Below are 14,328 nucleotides of genomic sequence, written 5' to 3' on the forward strand. Positions count from 1 at the left end.
TATACACTGCAGATGCCAGCACAATTCCTTCAAAATGGTATGTGTCCAATAAACTAAGTCAGTTGAACTAAATGTGAAAGAATACAGTGCATGCATGAGTATACGTCTTTATGTTAGAATATCACACTGGCCCTATGTAATAGAAAATTCTGGATTAAAAGAATACATCAATTTGACATTTTAAGCAACTTGATTGTGCCTAAAATATTTGACAGTTGGGAGGTAGTATAAAGTAATAGTTAAATGTAGTCTTTAGATTTAGACAGCTGTGTGAGGTTTAGAAAGTTTTTTAAATTTCTGTGTCTGATTTCCCTAATACTTAAAATAGGACTAACAATATCCATTTCTCAGGGAAGTTTTAAGGCGAAATGATATAATGTAGAAATCATTTGGCATAATGCCTGATACAGGGCTATATCTGAAACAAGGCACTTGCTAAATGGTAGCTAATGTTATTGTTTCTACTGCTTTAACAAAATTTAATTCTGAATTAGAATTAAAAGTATTACTTCTCTATTTATTATTTATGCATCCTTTTGAGTATGTACAAATACTATATCCAATTAACACGTAAAATATAAGCCAAATGTTAAAATTAGACACTATCTATTGGCTCTTCTATGCTGCAGACATTTGTGAGTGTTCTTTATGGCTTTTGTTTATAGCAGATACTTACAAATTTTAAAGATTCACATTGTAGGTTCCTAAAAATACAGCTGATTCTCTTTGAAGTCATGACATGTAATTTTTTCAAAAGCCTTTCTAGAGAAACAAATGTAGGTTGTTTGGAGCTTATTTTCCCAAACATGGTGTCTAGTTTTATTCTGTAACTTCACTTCTCATGATGGCCTTTTTACTTTCCTGACAGACTGCCCCAAAAAGGTCAGCTCCTTTGACTCTCCTTATTCATCTCTTTCTTTCTTACGAAGACGTCCAGATTCACTTTGTCTCTTTCTTCCAGGAACACAGCACTTACAATTTTCTGTAGCTCTTTTACTTCTTCTGTAGCATTTTCACTTCGCCAAGCTGTGTGTACTGCTCTCTGAAGAGTTAACACAGAGTCCATCTGGTACCTCATAACAGCATGTCTTTTAGTCTACATTTTATCATAAATTATCTTCTCATACTGCACAGAGTCCTTGCAGTGTTCAGCCGAATTGAAATAAGCTTTCTGAAGCCCATCCTGGGTTGCCTGTTCTTAATGGTTTTGTCTTCACTTTGAACAGGGTTACTGCACCTTAGAGCAAAATCAGCTTTGAAGCCATGGAAGTTTTAATGACTCCTAATGTAATAGCGAGTTCACCAAGAAAACTTGAATGGGAATATTTATACACATTTTATTTAAATTGAGCTGGTTACACAGCTTATAAAACTTTCCAGAATCATCCTTTGTTTTTTTTTTTTTCTTCCCCCATGAGGTGATCTGGGATAAAAACCAATCTTTAGAGACTCAGGTGCTCATGGGAAATGAGCATGAGAGAGTCCACTTGGAAATCAGGAGATACTGACAAGCAGAAAGAAGGAGGTTCTGAGAGGAAATGTCATTTAATTTGCTTGGTCTTTCTTTTCTTTTTGTCTTGATTGTCTTTTGGGGAAACCAGGACGCTATGCACATAATGTAAAAGAAAAGACAGAAAAAAAAAACATTTTGTAAAGAAATATACTTGTATATGTGAAACATGTGTGTGACCACAGCAGGATGTTAATATACAAACAACTCTCTACCCCAATAAATTTTCTATTAAACATTTGTTTCACTATGATTTGCATGTATCTGAACTAAACCTTATCTGTGGTTTCAATTACCCATGGTCAACTATAGTCAAAAATATCAAATGAAAAATACCAGAAATTCAAAATATGTAAGTGTATTGTGAATGGAATTGTATGCCATTCTGAGGAGCATGATGAAATCATGTGCCACCCTGCTCTGTCCTGCCTGGGATGTGAATTAGCTTTGTCTAGCAGATCAATGCTGTCTATGCTGCCAGCCAATAGTCACTTAGTAGCCTTCTAGGTGATCGATCATATTAGCTGTCACAATACCGCAGTGCTTGTGTTTAAGTTACCCTGATTTTACTTAATAATGGCCTCAAAGCCCAGAGAGGGATGCTGGTAATTCACAGCTGCCAGCGAAAAGCTGTGAAGTGCTTACTTTAAATGAAAAGGTGAATTTTCTCAACTTAATAAGGAAAGAAAAAGAAATCAATTGCTGAAGTTGCTAAGATCTTTGGTAAAAATAAACCTATGTATGAATAGTATGTAGTTATAATTGTTCCATTTTATTGTTAGTTATTGACAATCTCTGACTGTGCCTAATTTATAAGTTCTTTATTATAAGCATGTATGTATAGGTTAAAAAAAAACCATAGTATATATAGGGTTTGGTAATATCCATGGTTTCAGGCATCCACGAAGGGTATTGGGACATACCCCCAGCAGAAAAGGGCAGACTACTATACTACAGAACTTACATAATCAACTACACATCTTTGAAAACTTATATTTGTTGAGTATAAACAAGGTTCTAACTTATTGGCACCACCTTATGTTGGCTCTATGCTCTGGAGACCCAAGGCGAGGCTGCCTGTGAGTGGGCTGATGCGTAGATAATACCAAATTATGCTGAAGAGCTGGGTTCTTCTGTATTAAAATTTCTTCTAGTCTAGGGCAATAAATTCTCCTAGAGGAACCAATATATGATTTGTGTATCTGAAAACCTGGGAACTTGAAATAATCTTTTTGATTAAGTTGTATTTATAATGTCAAACTTTTCTTTCAGTCCCAGAGTTGGACCAAAAAAAAAAAAAAAAAAATCTACTGAGTGGCTTTCCATCAATTTCTGACAGAATTATGGTTGGCTATCTCAGGCCATGATTTTGGTTAAGGTTTTCATGCTGAAAATGCTTCCACCTAGAGAGTGATCTGAGGACAGCACCAGGCACTGTACATGCAGGGAGCACCTTGGTGGCAAACGTCCAGCTGTCTCGCCTAGGCTTTTCAATTTCCTTGAATTGGGCACCAGGGAAGGAGAAAAAGGAGGAAAGGCTAGAGTTTTGGTGAGTTCGGACCCAGCAAGGGGATAGGGGACATCAGAATGGCAGCACCTTAGCAGTGGTGTTTCTATGTACATACACTGAACCCCGAGGGTAGGCAAAGATTTTGCTGTTTTGAAAGGTGACTGATCTGAACCTAAGACATTTCTTATGTCTTCACTCCATCCAGTCTCTCTGGTTCAGCTATTTGATTTGATCACTGCCTTCTCTTGTCCTGATTTGGTGCCCCTTTCTTTTTCTTCTCCCAGCCAGTTGTCATGCGTGGCTTGTTTTATGCTTGGTTTGTCTCTATAGCCTGAAGGTTTCCTCTTGCTTTCCATTCTGTAGATCCCAACCTTGATCTGCTTTAAGTTCTAGGTCAGAGCCTGGTTGAGTCACTGTGTCTCTCCCTAGTAAGGATGTGTGATGTTGGCTGGTAAGGTTGGGTCAGATGTTCTTTTTCCTCCTGTTCAGATAGAAATTGGCATTGAGTACATTTACATTGCCAGTGCTCTGGCTCTGAAGACTTAGATTCTGACTGACACACACACACACAACACACACACACACAGAGAGAGAGAGAGAGAGAGAGAGGGATATGGAAATTCTGGGTCTAGTGCTAGTATTTATGTGATGTTAGAGTATAATTAAATTATTAACTGAAGTAATAACTTGCTACTTTGTCAGATCTAATGGACACTGGACCATTTCTTAACTTCCCATTCCGTTCTTGGGGTGGTGCTTTTTTTCTCTTAACTTTTGTGATAACACTTCCATATTTTCTCCTATCTCACTTGCACTTTTTTTCTTAGTCTTTTTGCCAGCTTCTTTTTCTCAACTAGAACACTTAACATTGTAGAGCCTGTGGGCATTGTCCTAGGTTCTTTTCTTTTTATTATCTCTTCCTATCTCATCTCATTCTATCCTAGGGCTCTGCAAGCTATCTATGCCCATGACTCACAGATTTTTGTCTCCAGACAAGACTGTTCCACTGAATGGCTCATCCTAAAACCTGAATCCGATCAATTCTTCTCTTTTCGTTACCACCTACATCTATCTATGAGCAAGTCCTGCCACTTCTCTGCCCACTTCCCCCTGCATCAGTCCCAGACCCTCCCACTCGCCTCTAAAACACCATCATCTTTCACTAAAGCTGCTGTAACAGTCTTCTAACATGTTTTATTCCTTTTATTCTTTATAACCTCCAATATCCATAGAAAAATCAGTGATTAAAAATGTATGTAGATTCATGGAACTCTCCTATTTAAAACATTTTACTGAGTTCCTATTTTACCTGGAGTAAAATACATTGTCTACAAGGCCATGATCTGACTCCTACCTACCTTGTTGGTTATATCTTATAGTGCTGTCCCCCTAACTCACTACTGTTTAGGTGCATGACCATCCTTTCTGGCTTTTACATTTATCAAACTCTTTCATACTTGTCTTTGCACTTGCAATTCCCTCTTTGGAAAGCTTGGCTCTTGGCTTAGTACACTGTTGTTTCTCTTTCATCCATCTTCTTTCATCACTGTTGTTTATTTTTCATCCTTGGCACACTGTTGTCTGTCTTAATACACTGTTGTTTTTCTTTGTGCAGTTTATCCAAAGTGTACCTCCACTTGGTTAATCTCTATTCTATCACTAACTTTTTTATGGCCTTCATACTTATCATTCTCTGTAATTATCTACTTGCTGTTTATTTTCCATTCATTCATCTCCACTGTTCTGTCTCCCCATAAGGTAAGCATTGTGAGCAGAGGGTATTTGTCTCTCTTGCTTATAGTAATATTCCTAGGGATAGTACTTTCTTGCATCTATAAGATACTCAACAAAATGTTGATGAATGAATGCATGAGAAGTTAAGTATAGCCACTCTGGCTTCTCAGGATAACAGTCTTTTATTTTTTTCATTTAGGTAACACTTTCCTTTCTTTCTTTTTTCCTTTTTTTTGGTAGAAGGAAGAATTGCTGAGAGAGTATTAGCAAACAGACAAGGGTAAGAGTCCATGGAGCTCTTTGTCATGCTAAAATATATTGTAGCCTAAATATATTTGGAAATCTCTGGGTAAAGAGTTTCTTGTTCACCTCTATGATGGGTTTTAGTGTGTTTTCTGTTATTTCATCAGATTACAAAAATGAAAATTCACAGCTTTTAGAAGAATCTGAAACAAGGCTAGTTTTATTTGCTGCCTCCAATTATATAAGGATTCTACTGCAAGAAAATAATGATCAGAGTTAATAAGGAGTTAATAGTGCAAGCCAATCTGAATAAAAGCCAAAAACAAATACCTAGCATAGGATTTTTGTAACCAAAGTTCAAAAAGCTCTGAAAAGTGAAAAGATTTTTTAAATGTTTGTGGCAAACTCTTTTTATAAAAAATCCTGACCTGAACTTACAAGAGACAATTTCAAGTCCTTATTTATCCCCAAATTCATGTTTTCCTGGAGAAATGTTAATGATTTTAGTCAATATGATATTTATAACATAAGTCATAAATATGAAGATCCACATTTCCACGGTGCTTTGAGGGCCTTCCAAATAATGGTGTCACGCATTCTGGGCTAAACTCAAGATTGATTCTTCTGTGGTGTCCCAGAATTAGATTGTATTATTGGATTCAAAATATGTGCTACTTCCTTTCATCATTTATTATATAAGTAAGCACTTGTTAAGGTGAGGGGCAAATGTTTTTGCCCAGGAATTAAAAACATATAAGCTTCTGGTAGCAGTTATATGGAGCAAGAAAATAAGTTTCTTTTTAGTAATGATATGCAATGCTTTAGAGGAGATTGTAATGAATAGAGTGAAGTGGTGGTGCATGGAATGAACAAATATAGGCAGTAATAAAACATACCTTACAGTCTTAATGGTTTTTTTAAGTGAATAACAAGTGGTGACAAGGTTTGGGGTATGATCCAAGTTGAATTGGCCATCACTAATTACCAGGTATTTTTTCTTTGTGCTTGGCTTTCATACAAATTGGCTTGCAGTTATGCCCAGATTCAGTCAACTGCAAACTCAAACTCAACAATTTCCAGCACTGACAACTCTCCATTAACTCTGACCATCATTTCATTGCAGCTGAATCCTTGTCTATCTAGAGGGGATACATGAGGAACCAGCCTTGTTTCAGGTTCTACTGAGGGGTATTTATGTCTTGAGATGCTGCCACCGCAATTAGTCAATCCTATGTTTGGTATTTTTTACTTCTAAGGGTTCAGGACTACATGTTTGATGACTGGTAGATTGTTTGACATCTGGTGCTATTGAAAGCAGTATTAGTTCCAAGCAAAAAAAAAATAGACTGTCAGTGCTTTTTATTTTATTTCCTATATCTGGTTCTTTATTACTTTTTTGCTTCTTCAATCTGTCCCTAATGGACCTTGGTGAACTTAGAAACTCAAAGTTAAAAATGGAAGCTTTCAGTGACACGAAGAAAAATGACTCTGGGTTGGTAAATATTACTGTCCTAAAGAAGTGAGAGTAAAGTGCTTGATTCAAAACATTTAAATAGAATTTGTGAGTTCTCAGTGTGTTCAAGATGATGATCTCCTAGATGGGAAATACCACCTTCTGAGTAAAGTATCAAGAGTAGTTTATTTCTTTTTCCCTACTGTTGTATATTTTGTAAGAACAAAGAAAATAACTTCTGTCAGCAATTTTAAATACTACTTTTTGGAGGTAAAATACATTTACAGTGAAATGTGTATATCTCAAGTAAATAATTCTGTGAGTTTTGATAAATGCATACACTCATCTAACCCACTCCCCTATCAAGAGGTAGAATATTTCAATCAACTCAGAAAGTGTCCCTCTGTTCAATACATTTCCCAATCTCAAGAGGCAAACGCTTTTCAGATTTTTATTATGATAAATAATTTTTGTCTATTCTTGAACTTTATGTAAGTGGAATCATTATCATATACAGTGTTTCGTATCTAGCTTTCTTTGTTCAGCATGTTTTAGAGATTCATCCATGTTGTTTTATGTATCCATACTTTTTTCATTTTTATTGCTGAGAAGTGTTTATTGTGGGAATAGAACAGGTCTATTTTTTTAAGTCTATTTTGTTGATGGAGATGTGGGTTAGAATTATTTCTAACACAGACTTTATTATGAATAAAGCTGCTTGAATATTCTTGTACAAGTCTTTTTGTGTATCTGTGTTTTCATTTTATCTGTATAAATATCCAGAAGCAGAACTATTAGGCAATATTGTGTGTGTTTAGCTTTGTAAGAAACTGCCAAATAATTTTCCAAATTGGTTTCACCATTTTATTTGCTTTCTGGCAGTGTATAGTGGTCCCAGTTGCCTAACGTTTTCTTAACAGTGGTATGATTAAACATTTGAGTGAGTGTTTTTACATCTTGATAGTTTTAGTTTGCACTTCTCTGATGACTAATGAGTCTAGGATGGCTCCTACATTCCTATCTTGATATGGGGTTTGGGTGTGGTGAAGGAGGCAGTTCACAGAGATAATACCAGAGGAGAAAAAGGGAAGTGATAGAGTATTAAGTTTTGGGGGTGTTAGAGAGATAGAAACATGAACTGAATTTTAGAAAAAGAGTTTGGAGAAAGCACAAATTTAAGAATCAACAAGAGATGACTTTGGGCAGATGGTGGAATAGGAGGTCACCTGCTCATCTTCGCTCCAGCAAAATCAAGAATTCTGCACCCACTCACAACAAAAGTCTCTTTGTGTGAGTCTAGGAATTCAGTTACAGCCTGTCTCAGGCACAAACTGGAGCAGTACAGAAAGCCCAGGGATCCATCCAGTGACCCGTCAGGAGCCCCCCTAGAAACCTAAAGGAAGCCACACCCATCAACACACCTTGGAAGGAATATGGACATATTCTTGGGAGAAATATGGGCAAACGGATTCAGGAAGCTCAAAAGGCCTTAAGCAGTATCAATTTAAAAAGGAAACTCTGAAACACATTATAATCAAATTATCAAAAATCAAAGGCAAAGAGAGAATCTTCAAAGCAGCAAGAGAGAAGAAACTGTCAAATATAAAGGACTACTTCTCAATAGACTTCTTAACAGAAACCTTGCAAGCCATGAGGGAATGGAATGACACATTCAAAATGCTAAAAGAAAAAATTGCCAATCAAGAATACTACACACTGAAGAACTGTCTTTAAGAAATGAAGGGCAGATAAAGAAATTTGAAAACAGGAAAAGGATGAGGCAGCTGGTCATCATGAGACTGGCTTTACAAGAAATGTGAAAGGAGCTCTTACAGTTGAAACAAAAGGATGACAAATATCAATATGTAGGCATATTAAAATATAAAACTCACTGATAAAAGCAAAGGCATAGTCAAATTCAAAATGCTCTAATACTGTAAAGGTGCTGTGTAAATCACTCTTTAGTATAAAAGTTCAAAAACAAATGTATTAAAGACAACTATAGCTATAAATAATTGGTAAAAAAGATATACAATGTAAATAAATATAAAGTATTCCATCAATAGCATAAAATATGGTGGTGAGGAGAAGTATGCAATTGAAGTTAAGGTATTATCAGCTTAAATTAGGATATTATAAGATGTTTTATGTGTGCCTCATGAAAACTGCAAAAAAGTCTAGCAGACACAAAAAAGATAAAGAAGAATCAAAGCATAGTATTACAAAAATATAACAAATTATAAAGGCAGCAAAATTGGAAGAGAAGAACAAAAGAACTACAAAGCAGTCAGTAGAAAATTAACAAAATGCCAGTAGCAAGTCCTTACCTATCAGTACTTACATTTGACGTAAATAAATGAAATTCTCTGAAGGAAAGAGTGGTTAAATGGATAAAGAGACTCATTTTAGCCTTAAGAGCACATATTGATTGAGAATTAAAGTTTGGAAAAAAATATTCCAGGAAATTGGTAATCAAAAGAGAGCAAGCATGCCTATGGTTATATAAAACAAAATAGACTATAAGTAAAAAAGCATAAAAAGAGACAAGTACATTATGTTATGATAAAGGGGTCAATTTATCAAGAGGATATAACAATTTTAAATATATATGCACCCAATATTGGAGCTCTTAAATATATAAAACAAATATTAATTGATCTGAAGGGTAAGATAGACTATAATACAATAATATTGGAGACTTCAATACTCCACTTTTAACAATGGAGAGATCATCTATACAGAAAATCAATAGGGAAATAGTGCCGCACACCCTCAAGAGGAGGGCATTATATAGAGTATGTTATACCGTGATGCAGGAATCCTAGGAGCCTTCTTAGAATTCTGCTTACCATGCTGTCTCCCAATGGCTGGTTGAATGACTTTTCTTTGTTTAATGGATGCAACTTGCTGATGACTCCTAGGTGACAAGTATGCAATGGACAGGTAAATAACTCTTAGTCTGTATCCTATAGTGTAGATATAGCATATTTCTCAACAAATAAAAACATGGCTGGAGTCAACTTTTTTATTTTGAGGAAGCATCAATTGCTTTTTATCTCCTTAGAAGTAAACTTTATACCCTAAAAATAATTTACTGTAAAAGCAAAAGAAATTTAATACTATAAATATACAAGGTATTTGATATTTCTTATGTTAGTTTTTTCAGGAAACTATTTTTATATAACTAACTCCTGCTGTAATTCTTATTTGACATCAGGTAGTTCAACCCCACAAGTTCTTCTCACTGAAAAGGCAGTCTGGGCCAGGTGCAGTGGCTCACTCCTGTAATCCCAGCACTTTGGGAGGCCGAGGTGAGCAGATCATGAAATCAAGAGATCGAGGCCACCTGGTCAACATGGTGAAACCCTGTCTCTACTAAAAATCCACAAATTAGCTGGGTGTGGTGGCACGCACCTGTAGTCCTAGCTACTTGTGAGGCTGAGGCAGGAGAATCACTTGAACCCAGGAAGTGGAGGTTGCAGTGAGCTGGGATTGCACCACTGCACTCTAGTCTGGTGACAGAGTGAGATTCCATCTCAAAAAAAAAAAAAAAGAGAAAAGAAAAGGTAGTCTCCTTTAGGATGGAAATCAGGAAATATGCCTAATTTTGGATACCTATTGAAATTTTTAAAGGAAACTGGATGTTTATATGGTTTGCCTAGGTGAAAATAATTTTTTAGCATCTTTAAAACATTCCCATTGATAGTTTCTTGATATTTACTTTTAAAATGTTCAAGCACTTTACAAATGCATATTATGTAAGTAATTATATAGAACTGAACATACCATAAAGTTGAGGGTAAACAGTAAAAATCAGTGATGCAGAAAGAAACCAGACCGTTTATATTTTATTCTTATTTTAAATATATTATGCCAATTATATATCTCTTGAATATGACCTTTTTATTAAACAATCAAGTAGGGTGATGAAAATACTGATATTTGGAAGAGTTTTGAGTAACACTAATTTCTTGGTGGTTTTACAGGGTTTATTCATAGAAGAAACTCTTAAAACTTCATTCTTTATATGATTCGTCTCATAAGACAAAACTTTAACTTCAGAGAAGGCAACAAAAATCAGCAATGAACATGCGAAATAAGTAACTCATATAGTTTTTAAAGTCTTATATATAACACTTTTAACAGGTTTAGGGAAGGAAATAAAGGTACCTGAAACAGTATTCACTTTCTTTCTTGTCCCTCTGCCAGGGCAGCTCACATCACCTCCGTAACACAACATAGTTGTAGAGATTCATTGGCCTGTAGTGTGTGTGTATGGGGTGAAAGGGGATAATTAAATATTTGAACTGAGAATCATCACCAGAAAGAGTACTGCAGTGTTTGCTAGTGGCTTCCATGAACAGTGGAAGGCAATTTTTAAAATTTAGTTTCCTGGGGGAAAATAAAAATAGAGAAAAGAAGAAAAAGACATGCTAAAGGAAAGGAAATAGGAAGTTTTGCTCTTTTTCCCTACTAAATTGCAGGTATTTAGTGGTATTCACTAGTTATAGAGAATCAGAGACCCAGAGCAGACCCAAACTGGTAGAAATGAGTGTGGCTTTGGGAACTGGAAGCTTGACATGCAAACAAGCTTGGGAGTGCTAGGATAGTCAGGGTCTAGACAGGATGGGGCCTTCAGGAACCTCAAAGGGCCTGGGCAGAGTAATTCCTCTGGTAGCTCTAAATACAGATGGTGAAGCAGGGGGTATGCTGCTTCCAGCAATTATTTGTAAATTTGTACTTGATACAGTCATAGTAGATAGAGCTAGTAGATATAGTGTATCATTTTATTAGTGTTTGAAAAGAGTAAAGATTGGCAGGGTGGTGTATTTTGAGATACTTAACTTGGTGAGCAGACTAGGAGGCATGTCTGTTTCCTTGTAACTGGTGGCAGCATGATGGACTCATCCAGTGATGTTCTTTAGTTCTTTGCAACAAGTTACTATTTTAGTAACAGAACCCCAAAGTTGATTTTATTTGGAAATTTATTATTAAAGAAATAAAATACATTAATTGTAATAGACTTAGCATGAAAGATTATCCTGTAGAGACTATGGATATGATGCAGTATGTGGCTAAATAGGTTCCAAAGTGCTGTCCTATCTTTCTACAAAATAGTAGCTTGACTCTGGAAAGGCTTGACTTGAGGGAAAAAAATAGTCTTTTCTTCAGACATTTATTGAGCTCTTACCTTGGGCATTGTTTGAGGAACTGAGAATAAAAAGATTAAAAATTCAGATTTCCTGCCCTCAAGGAGTTTATAGTCTACTAAAAAATGCTACACAGTACCTGTGTGCTCTTTTCTCGAAGTTAAAAAGCAAAATTATGAACTATGTGTCCTTTTGGAATCATTTGTATAAAACAGAACCATGAAGACAAAGAGACTGCAGAGTGTAATTATATCTAATGCCTATAGGAAGTGTCCATACTCCAGCCATTGGTCTACATAATTTTATAGGTATTGTATTCTATACTGCTGTGCTATATACAATGACAGACTCTCAGAGACATAAAAAAATAGGCATTTATTCACCTCATTTATCTGAGCATTGACTGGAATTAGCTAATCCAGGCTGCATTCACCTGGGCAGCTCTGTATCATGTTTCTGTCATCCTCCTCCTGGGAGCAGGGGGCTGCTCTTCACTGGGCATGTTTCTTTCTCCCAGGGTAATGGCAGAGAATAAGCACCAGGCACCATTACTTTTTCCCAATTCTATTAGCCAAAGCAGGTCATATGGCCCACTTAAGTCAAGGGGTAGGGAAAAAATTTACTCCTGTAGAGAAAGAAACTGAAGTCATGTGGTAAAGAAGACAGGGAAAGCTGGAGAATTAGAGTGAATAATGCAATATAACTACAGGTATTGACTTAATTCTGACAACAGCTTCATGAGGTAGATATACTCAATACTCCTTATCTGTTAAAATGGAAGAAGAGTAATATAGAGACTATTGCATCTGAAGCCAGACTGTACTGGGTCTGTTGCTGGCTCTTCCACTTATTAGTTATATGACTTTTATAACTTACCTTTTTGTGCCTTAGTTTTCTCATATATAAAATGGAGATAATAATTTTACTTACCCTATAAGGTGTCATGAGAAATAAATGAGTATGTCTATAGTATGTTTAGAGTCATATTGGACATGTAATAAATGCTTATTAAATTTTGGCTCTTTTACTGAATGGATAGCTAACATTTCTGGAGTTTTACTGTGGTCACAAAGTAACTGAGTGTTAACAACAGTAATGAACAGCTTCTGCTCCTACTTTTGCCATGTGATGTGCCTGTTCCGTTTTGCCTGCTGCCATGATTGGTAGCTTCCTGAGACCTCTCCAGAAGCATGTGCTGCTATGCTTCCAATACAGCCCTCAGAACTATAAGCCAGGTAAATATCTTTTCTTATAAATTACGCATTCTCAGGTATTTCTTTATAGTGGTGCAATAATTGACTAACACAGAAAATTGGTACTGAGGAGTGGGGCATTGCTATAAAGATACCTCATAATGTGGAAATGACTTTGGAACTGGGTAACATGCAGAGGTTAAAAGAGTCTGGAAGGTTCATAAGAAGATAGGAAGATGAGTGAAAGTTTGGAACTTCTTAGAGATTGGTTAAATGGTTGTGACCAAAATGCTGATAGTATTAGGTTGGTGCAAAGGTTTTTGTCATTCAAAGTAATATGTGGACAGTAAGGTCCACGTTGATGGGGTGTCAGATGGAAATGAGGAACTTACTGGGAACTGGAGCAAAGGTCACCCATGTTATGCCTTAACAAAGAACTTGGCTACATTGTGCCTATGCCCTAGGGATCTGTGGAAGTTTGAACTAAAGAGTGAAGATTTAGGGTATCCGGTGGAAGAAATTTCTAAGCATCAAAGCATTTAAAAAGTTACGTGGCTGCTTCTAAGAGCCTACGTTCAGGCATAGGAGCAAAGAAATGATTTAAAGTTGGAATTCATAATTAAAGGGGAAGCAGAACATAAATGTTTGGAAATGTTTGCAGCCTGGCAATGTGGTAGAAATGAAAAGCATGTTTTCAGGGCAAGAACACAAGAGAGCTGTGGAGAAACTACTTGCCAGAGAAATTTACATAATTAAAAAACAGCCAAGTGCAAATAGCGAAGACAATGGGAAAAAGGCCTCCAAGGCATTTCAGAGATCTTTGAGGCAGCCCTTCCCTTTACAGGTCCAGAAGCCTAGGATGAAAGAAGGGCTTCAGAGGCCAGACACAGGGCAGCACTATTCTGTATTACCCAGGAGGCTGCTCCTCATATCCTGGCTGCTCTGGCTACAGCCTTGGCTCCAAGGACTCCAGGTACAGCTCAGGCTGCAATTCCAGAGGGTGTGATCCATAAGCCTTGGTGACTTTCATGTGGTGTTAATCCTGTGGTCATGCTGAGTGCAAGAGTAAAGGAGGCTTGGCAGCCACTGCCTAGATTTCAGAGGATGTATAAGAAAGCCTTGGTGTTCAGACAGAAGCCTGCTGCAGGGGTGGCACTCTTACAGAGAACCTGTACTAGGGCAGTGTGGAAGGGAACTGTGTGGTTGGAGGCCCCACACAGAGATCCCACTGGTGCACTGCCTAGTGGAGTTGTGGGATGGGGACCACTATCCTCCAGACCCCAGAATGGTAGAATAACCAGTAGTTTGCAACTTCAGCATGGAAAAGCCACAAGGGTGGATTCTTGGGAACCTACCAAGGCCTTGGGATTCTACCCCTTGCACCAGTGTGCCCTGCACATGGGACATGGAGTCTACCTCTTGCATGGAGTCTATCTCAAGGCCTTGGCATTCTTCCCTGTGCACCAGTGTGCCCTGGACATGGGACATGGAGTCAAAGGAGATGATTTTGGAGCTTTAAAATTTAATGACTGCCC

This window comes from Trachypithecus francoisi, unplaced genomic scaffold (genome assembly GCF_009764315.1).
Source record: "Trachypithecus francoisi isolate TF-2019V2 unplaced genomic scaffold, Tfra_2.0 Lachesis_group4, whole genome shotgun sequence".
Classification (NCBI taxonomy): Eukaryota; Metazoa; Chordata; class Mammalia; order Primates; family Cercopithecidae; genus Trachypithecus; species Trachypithecus francoisi.